This window comes from Triturus cristatus, chromosome 9 (genome assembly GCF_964204655.1).
Source record: "Triturus cristatus chromosome 9, aTriCri1.1, whole genome shotgun sequence".
Lineage (NCBI taxonomy): Eukaryota > Metazoa > Chordata > Amphibia > Caudata > Salamandridae > Triturus > Triturus cristatus.
In genome coordinates, this window is record NC_140592.1 from 10,016,594 (window position 1) to 10,031,720 (window position 15,127).

The 15,127-nt window shown below is 50.6% G+C and overlaps 1 protein-coding gene across 2 annotated transcripts in view; it reads right to left on the bottom strand.

Moving 5' to 3' along the window:
• DUSP7 (dual specificity phosphatase 7) overlaps positions 1-15,127 on the bottom strand; it is a 47,988-nt gene that overhangs the window by 27,090 nt on the left and 5,771 nt on the right. The window lies entirely within an intron of this gene.

The window sequence follows — 15,127 nt, forward strand, 5'->3', positions numbered from 1 at the left end:
TGACAGCAGGGCTGCCCTCCCCTATGACAGCAGGGCCGCCCTCCCACATGACAGCAGGGCCGCCCTCCCACATGACAGCAGGGCCGCCCTCCCACATGACAGCAGGGCCGCCCTCCTCCCATGACAGCAGGGCCGCCCTCACCCCATGACAGCAGAGCTGCCCTTCCTTTATTATAGCAGAGCCACTATACCCCATGACAGCAGGGCTGCCCTCCCCTATGACAGCAGGGCCGCCCTCCCACATGACAGCAGGGCCGCCCTCCCACATGACAGCAGGGCCGCCCTCCTCCCATGACAGCAGGGCCGCCCTCACCCCATGACAGCAGAGCTGCCCTTCCTTTATTATAGCAGAGCCACTATACCCCACGACAGCAGGGCCACCCTTCACCATGACAGCAGGGCCGCCCTCCCCCATGACAGCAGGGCCGCCCTCCCACATGACAGCAGGGCCGCCCTCCCACATGACAGCAGGGCCGCCCTCCCCCACGACAGCAGGGTCGCCCTCCCCCATGACAGCAGGGCCGCCCTCCCCATGACAGCAGGGCCGCCCTCTCCATGACAGCAGGGCTGCCCTTCCCCCATGACAGCAGAGCTGACCTTCCCCTATGACAGCAGAGCTGCCCTTCCCTTATTATAGCAGAGCCACTATACCCCATGACAGCAGGGCCGCCCTTCTCCATGACAGCAGGGCCGCCCTCCCCATGACAGCAGGGCCGCCCTCCCCCATGACAGCAGGGCCGCCCTCCCCCATGACAGCAGGCCCGCCCTCCCCGATTATTATTATTAATTCATTCTTAGTAAAGCGCTTTACTACCCGTAGGCCTCCCAGCGCTGGATGCAACCACTAGAAGATCCCAGTCTCACTGCAATTTCTGGAAGAGCCACGTTTTTATTTGCTTCCTGAATGCTAAGTAGTGAGTCGTAGAACGAAGATGGATCGGCAGCATGTTGCATAGAGTGGACGCATTATATGAGAACATAGGCCCGCCCGAACGTACTCTCAGATTTTAGGAACCTTCGCTTGGAATAGGTTGGCCGATCTCAGGTTGCGACAGGGCCGATGAAAGGACATCAAGGAGTGATTGATTTTTGGACCGGTCCCCAAAGGGTTTTATGTGCAATGCAGAGAGATTTGAACATTATGCGTTCTGCGATGTGTGGCCAATGCAGTGCCTTCAGTGCTGGTTTAGCCGATTGCTTTCTGGGGATGCTATGTAGCAGCCTGGCTGTGCAGTTCTGCACCACCTGAAGTTTCCTTGTGGTGGCATTCAGGGTGCCCAGGTATAAGGAGTTACAATAGTCCAACCGAGGCAACACCAGTGCGGGCACCATAGTTCTGCGTGCCGTGGCCGGGAGCAGTGGCAGTATTTTCAGGAATTGCCTTAAGATTCCAAAGCATGTAGCTGCCACGTGTACTGCTTGGTGGCCACGTTTTAGTGACCGATCTAGCCAGATTCCTGAGCTTTCGATCCTTTCTTTAGGTTTTGGAGGTGGACCCAGGCAGTCGGGCCAGTTCACAGCTGGAGAGCTGCACGTGATTGCCAAGAATCATTAGCTCAGTCTTGTCCCCGTTAGGCTTAAGGTATGATTGGTCCATCCAAGTGGCCACCTTTCCTAGGCACGTTTCAAGGTCGACGGCGATATTCTTAGGGTGGTTAAGGGCTACCACTGAGTGTCGTCCGCATAGGTCACTATCTGGATCTCATACGGGAAGATTATCTCAGCCAGGGGTCTTAATTACACATTGAAAAGGGTGGGGCTTAATGAAGACCCCTGTGGGACACCGCAGGTTAGTGGGACCTTTCTTGAGGTCTGGCTGCCTTCAAATACCTGGAATGATATACCCGTTGGAAAGGACTTAAACCAGGCAGGTCTTTGCCTGCGACTCCTACCTCTTTAAGTCTATCCAAGAGGATACCATGATTTACAGAGTCAAATGCGGCACTTAGATCAAGCAGGATGATTGCCACGGTACCTCCCTGATCAAGGACTTTCCGCAATTCCTCCATAACCGTTAATAGTGCAGTTTCTGTGCCATCGTTAGGTCGGAAGCCTGTCTGGGAGGTGTGTAAAATCGAGTGGGATTCAAGGTAGTTAGTAAGGGTCTTATTTACATGTTTTTCTAAGACTTTACTGGTCATGGGGAGAAGTGAAACCGCCTGATAGTTGCTCCAAACTTCCAGGTTAAGGTTTGGGTTTTTTAGTTAGTGCTTTGACCATGGATTGTTTCCACGACCTCTGTACGGACGCGGTGATTATGGATGAGTTGAGAACTTCCAATAATGCCGGTAAGATGACCTCCTTTACCTTGTGCACTAGAACAGCGTCACAGGGGATCCTGATTGGACTGTAGTGAAAGGTTGGGAGAGAGTGACCAGGTCTAGGATGGGAAAGTCAACTAGACGGTCCGATACATACTTAGTACTATCAGATTCAGAAATCAGGTTCTCAGGCCCAGGAGCTGGTGAGACCGAGTTGTATATATCGAGAATTTTTTTATTAAAGAATTCTGCTAATTCCATTCAGCGTTGAGGTGCTGTTTCTATAGACTGTTGAGGTGCTGTTTCTATAGACTCTTGAGGTGCTGATGCTATCTATAGACTCTTGAGGTGCTGTTTCTATAGACTGTTGAGGTGCTGTCTTTAGACTCTTGAGGTGCTGTTTCTATAGACTGTTGAGGTGCTGTTTCTATAGACTGTTGAGGTGCTGTTTCTATAGACTGTTGAGGTGCTGATGCTATCTATGACTCTTGAGGTGCTGTTTCTATAGACTGTTGAGGTGCTGTTTCTATAGACTGTTGAGGTGCTGTTGTCTGTAGACTGTTGAGGTGCTGTTTCTATAGACTGTTGAGGTGCTGTTTCTATAGACTCTTGAGGTGCTGATGCTATCTATAGACTCTTGAGGTGCTGTTTCTATAGACTCTTGAGGTGCTGTTTCTATAGACTGTTGAGGTGCTGTTGTCTTTAGACTGTTGAGGTGCTGTTTCTATAGACTGTTGAGGTGCTGTTTCTATAGACTGCTGAGGTGCTGATGCTATCTATAGACTCTTGAGGTGCTGTTTCTATAGACTCTTGAGGTGCTGTTTCTATATACCCTTGAGGTGCTGTTTCTATAGACTTGAGGTGCTGATGCTATCTATAGACTGTTGAGGTGCTGTTTCTATAGACTCTTGAGGTGCTGTTTCTATAGACTCTTGAGGTGCTGTTTCTATAGACTTGAGGTGCTGTTTCTATAGACTCTTGAGGCGCTATGTCTATAGACTGTTTAGGTGCTGCAGTCACATGCGGCACTTAGATCAAGCAGGATGATTGCCACGGTACCTCCCTGATCAAGGACTTTCCGCGATTCCTCCATAACTGTTAATAGTGCAGTTTCTGTGCCATCGTTAGGTCGGAAGCCTGTCTGGGAGGTGTGTAAAATCGAGTGGGATTCAAGGTAGTTAGTAAGGGTCTTATTTACATGTTTTTCTAAGACTTTACTGGTCATGGGGAGAAGTGAAACCGCCTGATAGTTGCTCCAAACTTCCAGGTTAAGGTTTGGGTTTTTTAGTTAGTGCTTTGACCATGGCGTGTTTCCACGACCTCTGTACGGACGCGGTGATTATGGATGAGTTGAGAACTTCCAATAATGCCGGTAAGATGACCTCCTTTACCTTGTGCACTAGAACAGCGTCACAGGGGATCCTGATTGGACTGTAGTGAAAGGTTTGGAGAGAGTGACCAGGTCTAGGATGGGAAAGTCAACTAGACGGTCCGATCCATCCTTAGTACTTTCAGATTCAGAGATCAGGTTCTCAGGCCCAGGAGCTGGTGGGACCGAGTTGTATATATCGAGAATTTTTTTATTAAAGAATTCTGCTAATTCCATTCAGCGTTGAGGTGCTGTTTCTATAGACTCTTGAGGTGCTGTTTCTATAGACAGTTGAGGTGCTGTTTCTATAGACTCTTGAGGTGCTGATGCTATCTATAGACTCTTGAGGTGCTGTTTCTATAGACTCTTGAGGTGCTGTTTCTATAGACTGTTGAGGTGCTGTTGTCTTTAGACTCTTGAGGTGCTGTTTCTATAGACTGTTGAGGTGCTGTTTCTATAGACTGTTGAGGTGCTGATGCTATCTATAGACTCTTGAGGTGCTGTTTCTATAGACTCTTGAGGTGCTGTTTCTATAGACTCTTGAGGTGCTGTTGTCTTTAGACTGTTGAGGTGCTGTTTCTATAGACTGTTGAGGTGCTGTTTCTATAGACTGTTGAGGTGCTGTTTCTATAGACTGTTGAGGTGCTGATGCTATCTATAGACTCTTGAGGTGCTGTTTCTATAGACTCTTGATGTGCTGTTTCTATAGACTGTTGAGGTGCTGATGCTATCTATAGACTCTTGAGGTGCTGTTTCTATAGACTCTTGAGGTGCGGATGCTATCTATAGACTCTTGAGGTGCTGTTTCTATAGACTCTTGAGGCACTGATGCTATCTATAGACTCTTGAGGTGCTGTTTCTATAGACTGTTGAGGTGCTGTTTCTATAGACTCTTGAGGTGCTGTTTCTATAGACTCTTGAGGTGCTGTTTCTATAGACTGCTGAGGTGCTGCTTCTATAGACTGTTGAGGTGCTGTTTCTATAGACTCTTGAGGTGCTGTTTCTATATACTGCTGAGGTGCTGTTTCTATAGATTGTTAAGGTGCTGCTTCTATAGACTGTTGAGGTGCTGTTTCTATAGACTCTTGAGGTGCTGTTTCTATAGACTGTTGAGGTGCTGTTTCTATAGACTCTTGAGGCGCTGTTTCTATAGACTGTTGAGGTGCTGTTTCTATGGACTCTTGAGGTGCTGTTTCTATGGACTCTTGAGGTGCTGTTTCTATAGACTCTTGAGGTGCTGTTTCTATAGACTCTGTTTCTATAGACTGTTGAGGTGCTGTTTCTATAGACTGTTGAGGTGCTGTTTCTATGGACTCTTGAGGTGCTGTTTCTATAGACTCTTGAGGTGCTGATGCTATCTATAGACTGTTGAGGTGCTGTTTCTTAGACTGTTGAGGTGCTGTTTCTATAGACTCCTGAGGTGCTGTTTCTATAGACTCTTGAGCTGCTGTTTCTATAGACTCTTGAGCTGCTGTTTCTATAGACTCTTGAGCTGCTGTTTCTATAGACTCTTGAGCTGCTGTTTCTATGGACTCTTGAGGTGCTGTTTCTATGGACTCTTGAGGTGCTGTTTCTATGGACTCTTGAGGTGCTGTTTCTATGGACTCTTGAGGTGCTGATGCTATCTATAGACTCTTGAGGTGCTGTTTCTATAGACTCTGTTTCTATAGACTGTTGAGGTGCTGTTTCTATGGACTCTTGAGGTGCTGTTTCTATAGACTCTTGAGGTGCTGATGCTATCTATAGACTGTTGAGGTGCTGTTTTAGACTGTTGAGGTGCTGTTTCTATAGACTCCTGAGGTGCTGTTTCTATAGACTGTTGAGGTGCTGTTTCTATAGACTCTTAAGCTGCTGTTTCTATAGACTCTTGAGGTGCTGTTTCTATAGAGACTCTTGAGGTGCTGCTTCTATAGACTGTTGAGTTGCTGTTTCTATAGACTCTTGAGGTGCTGTTTCTATAGACTCTTGAGGTGCTGTTTCTATAGACTCTTGAGGTGCTGTTTCTATAGACTCTTGAGGTGCTGTTTCTATAGACTCTTGAGGTGCTGTTTCTATAGACTCTTGAGGTGCTGCTTCTATAGACTCTTGAGGTGCTGTTTCTATAGACCCTTGAGGTGCTGTTTCTATAGACCCTTGAGGTGCTGTTTCTATAGACTCTTGAGGCACTGTTTCTATAGACTGTTGAGGTGCTGTTTCTATGGACTCTTGAGGTGCTGTTTCTATGGACTCTTGAGGTGCTGTTTCTATAGACTCTTGAGGTGCTGATGCTATCTATAGACTCTTGAGGTGCTGTTTCTATAGACTCTTGAGGTTCTGTTTCTATAGACTGTTGAGGTGCTGTTTCTATAGACTGTTGAGGTGCTGTTTCTATAGACTGTTGAGGTGCTGTTTCTATGGACTCTTGAGGTGCTGTTTCTATAGACTCTTGAGGTGCTGATGCTATCTATAGACTGTTGAGGTGCTGTTTCTATAGACTGTTGAGGTGCTGTTTCTATAGACTGTTGAGGTGCTGTTTCTATAGACCCTTGAGGTGCTGCTTCTATAGACCCTTGAGGTGCTGCTTCTATAGACCTGTCTGGCTGGGGGCAGTATGCCCGCTTCTTTGCTATTCTGGCACTTTCCCTGGCAGCATTGGCGGCCATGTTGCTTTTCTCCTCGTAATGTTGTGCCTGAGCTTTCTTAGTATCCGTCTGATCATTTTTGATCGCCTCTCTGGATTTGTGTTTTTTCTCTGGGCTGTAATCCTTCCTCCATGCCCTCTCTAGTTTTTTTTACATTTTTGTTTCATTTCTCGTATTTTAGGGGTGTACCATGGAAATTGTTTTTCTATGCGTCTCCTTGAACTCCATTTATGAGGGATAATGGAGTCTAAGGATGTTACAATCCATTTGATATAATGATCGGAGGCTCTACTAGGATCAGGGTCACCTGGAGGATTAGCGTTCGACAGTGTCGTAGACCAGATTTCCAGAGCTAGTTTTGCCCAAGATTAGTCGCAACTCTTCAATGTTCGATTGTTCGGTATAATCGTTGGCAACCCCCAGACTATCGGAATAATAAAGTGATCTGACCAAGGGACTGGGGATGGACTGTCTACAGAGAGTTTTTCTTCATTCGAAAATACAGGGTCTAGTATGTGGCCTATGTCGTGTGTTGGACTTGTGAGTTGTAAGGCCTGTAGATTTTGTAATAGGCTGAGGACCTCAGCTTTATTGGGGTCATCTAAGTGCATATTGAGGTCCCCCAAAATTGTGAAATTAGCGGCGGAGTTTCCCTTGTTGCCGCCGTATCTGTAAGGGACTCGACAAACGTCCCATACGGGCCCAGGGGTCGGTATATTAGAAATCCTGACAATGAGCGTGTGGGGGGAAAGGTGCGTGTGAATCCCATGATTTCACAATCCTGGAGGATATCTGGTTCAATGCAGCCCTTTATGTGATCTTTAAGGATGGTGGCAATGCCCCCGCCATTCCGAGACACGCTATCCCTCCTAAGTATATGGTATCCTGGGGGTAGCGCTTGCACCACATCAGGTTCTGCATCTTTGTGCAGTCACGCCTCGGTCAGGAACAGCAGGGCCGCCCTGTACCATGCCCAAAACCTGTGACTGAAACAGCTGGATTGTAGGAGCTGCTCCAGGCTTCGGAGGGCCCATACAAAGATGGCGGAGCGGAAGAAGGGTGGGAGGGGAGGGGCACTTGGCGCCCTCGTTTCGAGAAGAGGCATTCCTAGGAGTTGGAACCGACTGGCCGGCCATGTGGAGATGGCAGTGCCCTTTAACCTCGTGTAGGAAGGGGAGTTGTCTGGTGGGGCAAATTTTCCCACCGCTGTGCAAAACTAGCTCCTAGTCAGGCAAAGACACCTCGGCGACCCCTGAACAGTGCCGGACCGTGGGGAGAGGATGTGTGTTCAGGGCTCACAGGACCAGCACAACACTTGGAAGAGGAAAAGAAACAAAAAAAATCAAACACCAATTTAACTAAAACTAAAAACGATTCCTCCCCCTACCCCTTCTGGGTGGAGACTTCTAACTTTCCTTGAACAGCTCAACCCCAAGAGAGGAAACCCCCACATAAGGCCCCACCAATCCACCCTTAAGGGGTCTATTATGATGTTGGGCGGATCGCCACCGCCCGCATGGTGGTGGCGATTCGCCCGACATCATCCCCCGCCCGCCTCCCATTTCCCCCGCCATATTATGATGGCGGGGGATACCGAGGCAGATGGGATGACCGTCCGCCGCTTTTCCGCCCGGTCGACTCGTCGACCGGGCTGAAAATGGTTGAATATGGTGGCGGCGTCTGCTAGACGCCGCCATCCATATTACAATGGGAGCGGGAGGCAGCAACGCCGCCACCGAAAGGCATGCGGATTTTGCAGTTGAGGACCCATTGCGGGCCCCCGGGATGTTGGGGGGGCACATGGGTACCCCCCTGCATTGGCACGGACAAAGTGGCAGGCACCACGCGGTGCCTGTCACCTTGTGCATGCCAATGCGCGATGTGCATTCCCAGCATTGTGGCGGGCGGTGCTGTGAGCACCGCTCGCCACAATGCTGGGAATAGAGGATGCCACCGCCACGGTGGCGGTGGCATCCTACTTGCCGGTGCGGGACCGCCGCACCACTGGCAGCTGGTCCCAGCACCGCTAGGGTGGCGGGCGGACGAATGTCCGCCAGCCATCCTAACAGGCCCCTAAGTGTTTAAAAAGGTTTCTTAGGTGAGAAAGATTCTTCGTGCTCCGAGTCAAGGACCTCACTGGTCCCTCGGTTACAGGGGCCTACCAGCTAGGCCTGCGCGACAATATAAAATAGAAGTGATCACACAACAGATACTAGTGCCCAAGCCTTACACGGCAGGCACTTAGAGGCGGGACCTCAGACACAATACAACACAGAAGTGATCACACATGGATACTAGTGCCTGAGTCTTACACGGAAGGCGCTTATAGACCGGACCTCAGACACAATACAACACAGAAGTGATCGCACAACAGATACTAGTGCCCGAGCCTTACACGGCTGGCGCTTAGAGGCCAGACTGTAGACATAATACAACACAGAAGTGATCGCACAGCAGATAATAGTGCCCGAGCCTTACACGGCAGGCGCTTAGATGCTAGGTCTCAGACACAATACAACACAGAAGTGATCGCACAAGAGATACTAGTGAGTAAGTCTAACACAGCTGGCGCTTAGAAGCCAGACCTCAGACACAATACAACACAGAAGCGATCACACAACAGATACTAGTGCCTGAGCCTTACACCACAGGTGCTTAGAGGCCGGAACTCAGACACAATACAACACAAAAGTGATCGCACAACAGATATTAGTGCCCGAGCCTTACACGGCTGGCGCTTAGAGGCCAGACTGTAGACATAATACAACACAGAAGTGATCGCACAGCAGATAATAGTGCCCGAGCCTTACACGGCAGGCGCTTAGATGCTAGGTCTCAGACACAATACAACACAGAAGTGATCGCACAAGAGATACTAGTGAGTAAGTCTAACACAGCTGGCGCTTAGAAGCCAGACCTCAGACACAATACAACACAGAAGCGATCACACAACAGATACTAGTGCCTGAGCCTTACACCACAGGCGCTTAGAGGCCGGACCTCAAACATAATACAACACAGAAGTGATCGCACAAGAGATACTACTGAGTGAGCCTGACATGGCAGCGGATTAGAGGTCAGACCTCAGACACAATACAACACAGAAGTGATCGCATAACAAATACTCGTGAGTGAGCCTAACACGGCAGCCGCTTAGAGGCCGGACCTCAGACACAATAAAACATAGAAGTGATCACACAACAGATACAAGTGCCGGAGCCTTACACTGCAGCTGCTTAGAGGCCAGATCTCAGACACAATACAACACAGAAGTGATTGCACAACTGATACTAGTGCCAGAGTCTTACACATCAGGCACTCAGAGGGGGGACCTCAGACACAATGCAACACAGAAGTGATCGCACAACAGATACTAGTGAGTGAGCCTAACATGGCAGCCGCTTAGAGGCGGGACCTCAGACACAATACAACACAGAAGCGATCGCACAACAGATACTAGTGCCCGAACCTTACACGACAGGCGCTTAGAGGCGGGACCACAGACACAAGCTTCTCTTCCAGATGAAAGGGGGAGCATGCGAGCATCCACTTCTGTGGATAAAAGGGAGGTGCATGCTGGATCGTCTTCTATGGATAAAGAGAGGGGCATGTGGCAAGAAAGGGGGCTCCTACACCCCGCAGATTTTGGCCCTATCTGGTGGCATCTCAGAAGACGCAGCCGGGCGGCACAGTCCGACGTTCATCCTTACACTTCGAATCTCAGAGTGGCCAGTCCTGGGCAGGGCTCCTCCAAGAGCTGGACAGGTGTCATCTTAAAGATTTTCGGGGCTCGGGCAAGACATATTTTGGGGGGCCCTGTACGGAACAACTTTGAATTTTAATACAGAAAGACAAGTAGAGGTAGGCAGGGAGACGTTTTGATAGAGAAATACAACAGAGGTCAAATAGAAAGTTCACTCTCTGGGGGGGGGGGGCGTTTGGGGGGTCTTGAAAGGTGGGGGCCGCGGGCAATCGCCTACTTTGCCAATGCCTTAAAACGTTTCTGGCTGGACAGACTTTAAGGGCACACGTCGTTGCGTCATCTTCTCTCCATTGAAAAATAAAACGCTTGTATTCGTTTGACTGGTGCAAGGGGGGCGGTCCGAGTGAGGGAGTCTGTACCAATGGAAACCGAGCTGGCTGGGAGGCGGGGGTGGGGGGGGGGGGGGGCACGAGGCGGAAACTGGGAGGGAGGTACCTGCCCCTGAGCTCCAAGCCTTCCTAAAGGCCTCTTCTGGCATCTGGCTGCAAGAGGCCTGAAGTCCCAGGGGGGGTGTAATGAGCTCCAGAGCCGAGCAGGAATGTCTGAGCCTGTCCGCCCGGGCAGTCACATGTCTACACAGAACAGTGTGCAGGGCGGCTAGAAGTCCAGTGTTCACCCAGGAAGCGCTATGAGGAGGCAGCGTGAGGCTTCAAGAGACCCAGGGGCGTAATGAGCTCCACAGCCGGGCAGGAATGTCTGAGCCTGTCCGCCCCCGGAAGTCACATGTCTACACAGAACAGTGTGCAGGGCGGCTAGAAGTCCGGTGTTCAACCAGGAGGCGCTATGAGGAGGCAGCGTGAGGCTTCAAGAGACCCGGGGGTGTAATGAGCTCCAGAGCCGGGCAGGAATGTCTGAGCCTGTCCGCCCCGGCAGTCACGTCTACGCAGAACAGAATGCAGAGCCGCTAGAAGTCCAGTGTTCAACCAGGAGGCGCTAAGAGTGGGGGTTCAAGAGGCCCGCAGTCCCAGGGGGATTGTAACGAGCTCCAGAGAGGGCAGGAATGTCTGAGCCTGTTCGCCCCCCACAGAACTCAGAGCGGCTAGAAGTCCAGTGTTCAACCGGAAGGCGCTATGAGGAGGCAGTGTGGGGCTTCAAGAGGGGGGGGGGGGGGGGTTGTAATGAGCTCCAGAGCCAAGTAGGAATGTCTGAGCCTGTCCGCTCTAGACTAGCACATGTATGCGTAGACAAAGCACAGGGACCCCGCACAAGCACAGGGAGCCCGCACACCACATGAATATATATAATACAGAATTGTATATCGAAGAATATCAGTCCATTCAGCAGGTCTGGTTTCAAATTCCTTTTATTAATTTCTTCTTTAAAATCTGCGTAGCCAACGCGTTTCGTCCTTACGGACTTCTTCAGGGCAAAATGTAATAGGAGGGTCTTTTCTGTGTACTCCCTCACTACAGAGGTCACTGGTGAGCGCTCGTATTTATTTCCTTGATTTGATATCGTGTTCTCAGTGCAATTTTTTACCCTGTTAGGGTCTAGGATTTATATCCATTTGAAGTTTAAAGGAGCGGTCCTTCCATCACGCAGTCCATTCATACAGGGTAAAAAATTGCACTGAAGACACAATATCAAATCAAGGAAATAAATACGAGCGCGCACCAGTAACCTCTGTAGTGAGGGAGTACACAGAAAAGACCCTCCTATTACATTTTGCCCTGAAGAAGTCCGTAAGGACGAAACGCATTGGCTACGCAGATTTTAAAGAAGAAATTAATAGAAGGAATTTGAAACCAGATCTGCTGAATGGACTGATATTCTTCGATATACAATGCTGTACTATATATAATGATCATGTGGTGTGCTGGATCATAGTGCTTTGTTTATGATTTTTTTAAGGGGGTTTAGGGGTATTGAACCTCAGATCCTTAGCACCCCAAAACTAGTATAGACCTTGACCCCACTAAATGATAGGTGCAGTCACTATTGCCTCATACCTCATCTTTTTGCGCCTGGTCACCAGTGCTTTAAATGGGCCGGTACTCACCGGTACTGAGTACCGGCACTTCTTAGATTTATCCCTCGGAGTACCGGCACTTCTCTACTGCCGAGGAGAGTACCGGTACTCATGAAACGCTGGCGGCCTTTTTTTTTTTTTTTATAGCTAAGGCACTTCTATAGACCTGCGCCGAGCCCAGCTGAACAATTCAGTGTGGGCTCATTTGCATGCCATCTGGGTGTTCACAGACATGGAGGCAGCCCAGTGATGGCGTAATTAAGAAAGCCATGGGAGGTAACCAGGTTCAAATGGCTTTAAAGCGTACTCGATTCTTGTTTGCTTGCCTGCGATTGTTGAGAAAAACGAGAGAAGGGGGGAGACAATAGAGACACTCTTGGAAGTTATATTAGCGGAAATGTGTGGAATGTTTTGTGGGTGCATGTTTGCTTGTTTCTTTCTGTGTCACTCGAGAACAGCAAAAATTTATGTTGCACATTTTACAAAACAACGAAAAGTTGAAATATCGCCGCCTTTGGGTTTCGTGTTTTTTCTTATAAGTAAACAAACCTGCTTTGTTCATTGAAAGATATTTCCCATGTGTTTTGGTATGTGCTGCAAGTAGCATCGAAGTCAATAAGTATCGGCATGATTGCCCTAAGCCCCGCCCCCAAGCCCCGCCCACTCGCCACATTTAAATGAGTGCCTGCACTAGTTTGCCCCCATTTAAAGCACTGCTGGTCACATGTATACGCAGAGCGGCTAGAAGTCAAGTGCTCAACCAGGAGGCGCTATGAGGGGGGAGTGTGGGGCTTGCAATGAGCTCCAGGGCCGGGCAGGAATGTCTGAGCCTGTCGGCTCTAGGTTGACACATGTATACGCAGAGCGGCTAGAAGTCAAGTGTTCACCAGGAGGCGCAGTGGGGGAGGGGCACGGGTGCTCGTTACATTCAATATCAGGGACCGTGAGGGGTGGGCTTTGGGTGTATTTGAGAGGGGAGTATATGCACCAGAAGGTAGAGTCAAGGGAGCTTCAGTGGTGGGGCAGCCCTCTCCCCCCCCCCCCCCCCCACAGATCCAGACGCTGACCAAGGCACGGAGGGCTCGTCAGCCACCCTCGCTGCGCACGCCCAGGATCACACAGAGATGTGTAATCAACAGGCACTAGCGCGGGCGAGGCGCAGGGAAGGGAGGGGGGGGGGGGGGTGTCTGCCATCACTTTGTACACATTAAAGGATTAACGATGATCACCCTCAGCATACAGCCTGTAAGTAAGAGTCACGCAGGGAGGCCTGCGAAGGGCGCCGCTGAGGGCAGACGGGGGGGGGGGGGGGTGTCCTAGGAGCGGCATCTCATCTCCTCCCGCCCCACGACTCTTTCCTCCAAGGGAGCAGCTCCGGTACCCCTCCCTCCAAACACAGGCACGGTCAGGCTGTACAGACTGGGGCTTGCATTTCTTTTTTTTTGGGGGGGGGGGGGGGGGGGTTAGGGGGTACAAGGTTTGAAGCTGGCATCCGCCCAAACTCATCTAGACTCTGCCTATGGAAAGGTCTCCACCCGCCCCAGACTCACAGGTGGAGGTCACAGCAGGATGAAAGACCCTCCAGACTAGAGCGGATACGGGGCCCCACTGCAGTGTGAATTGAAAGATCCCCGAACTAGGGGTGATACGGGGCCCCACTGCAGGGTGAAAGACTCCCGAACTAGGGCTGATACGGGGCCCCACTGCAGGGTGGGAGACCCTCCGAACTAGGGCTGATACGAGGCCCAACGGCAGGGTGGGAGACCCTCCGAACTAGGGCTGATACGGGGCCCCACTGCAGGGTGAAAGACTCCCGAACTAGGGCTGATACGGGGCCCAACGGCAGGGTGGGAGAACCTCCGAACTAGGGCTGATACGGGGCCCCACTGCAGGGTGGGAGACCCTCCGAACTAGGGCTGATACGGGGCCCCACTGCAGGGTGAAAGACCCCCGAACTAGGGCTGATACGGGGCCCAACGGCAGGGTGGGAGAACCTCCGAACTAGGGAGGATATGGGGTCCCACTGCAGGGTGGGAGACCCCCCAAACCACAGCCGATACGGGGTCCCACTGCAGGGTGGGAAACCCCCCAAACTAGGGCTGAGACAGGGCCCAAAAGCAGGGTGATGTTGCAAGTGTAAAACAGGTGTTAAGCTCAAGAAAATTGGGCCCGGGGTCCCCTGAGAGGGGAGCTACCATAGGTGGGGAGCAGTGGCCCTTTATGCTCGTAGAGATCTGGTGCTCTGGCTCATAGAGATCTGGTCCTCTGGCCTTCAGCAATCTGGTCACTCGGTTCCTAGATATCTGGTCCCATTGCTCTTGGAAATCTGGTCTCCGGCTCTTAGAGATCTAGTCCTCCGGATCCTAGAGATCTGGTATCCTGGCTCATAAGGATCTGGTCCCCCAGCTCCTAGAGATCTAGTCCTCTGGATCCTAGAAATCTGGTATCCTGGCTCATAAGGATCTGGTCCCCTGGCTCCTAGAGATCTAGTCCTCTGGATCCTAGAAATCTGGTATCCTGGCTCATAAGGATCTGGTCCCCCGGCTCTTAGAGATCTAGTCCTTTGGATCCTAGAGATCTGGTATCCTGGCTCATAAGGATCTGGTCCCCCAGCTCCTAGAGATCTAGTCCTCTGGATCCTAGAAATCTGGTATCCTGGCTCATAAGGATCTGGTCCCCTGGCTCTTAGAGATCTAGTCCTCTGGATCCTAGAGATCTGGTATCCTGGCTCATACGGATGTGGTCCCCCGGCTCTTCGAGATCTATTCCTCTGGATCCTAGAGATCTGGTATGCTGGCTCATAAGGATCTGGTCCCCAGGCTCTTAGAGATCTAATTCTCTGGATCCCAGAGATCTGGTCCCCCGGCTCTTAGAGATCTAGTCCTCTGGATCCCAGAGATCTGGTCCCCCGGCTCTTAGAGATCTAGTCCTCTGGATCCGAGAGATCAGGTATCCTGGCTCAAAAGGATCTGGTCCCCCAGTTCTTAGAGATCTAGTCATCTGGATCCCAGAGATCTGGTATCCTGGCTAATAAGGATCTGGTCCCCTGGCTCTTAGAGATCTAGTCCTCTGGATCACAGAGATCTGTTCCCCTGGCTCTTAGAGATCTAGTCCTCTGGGTCCTAGAGATCTGGTATCCTGACT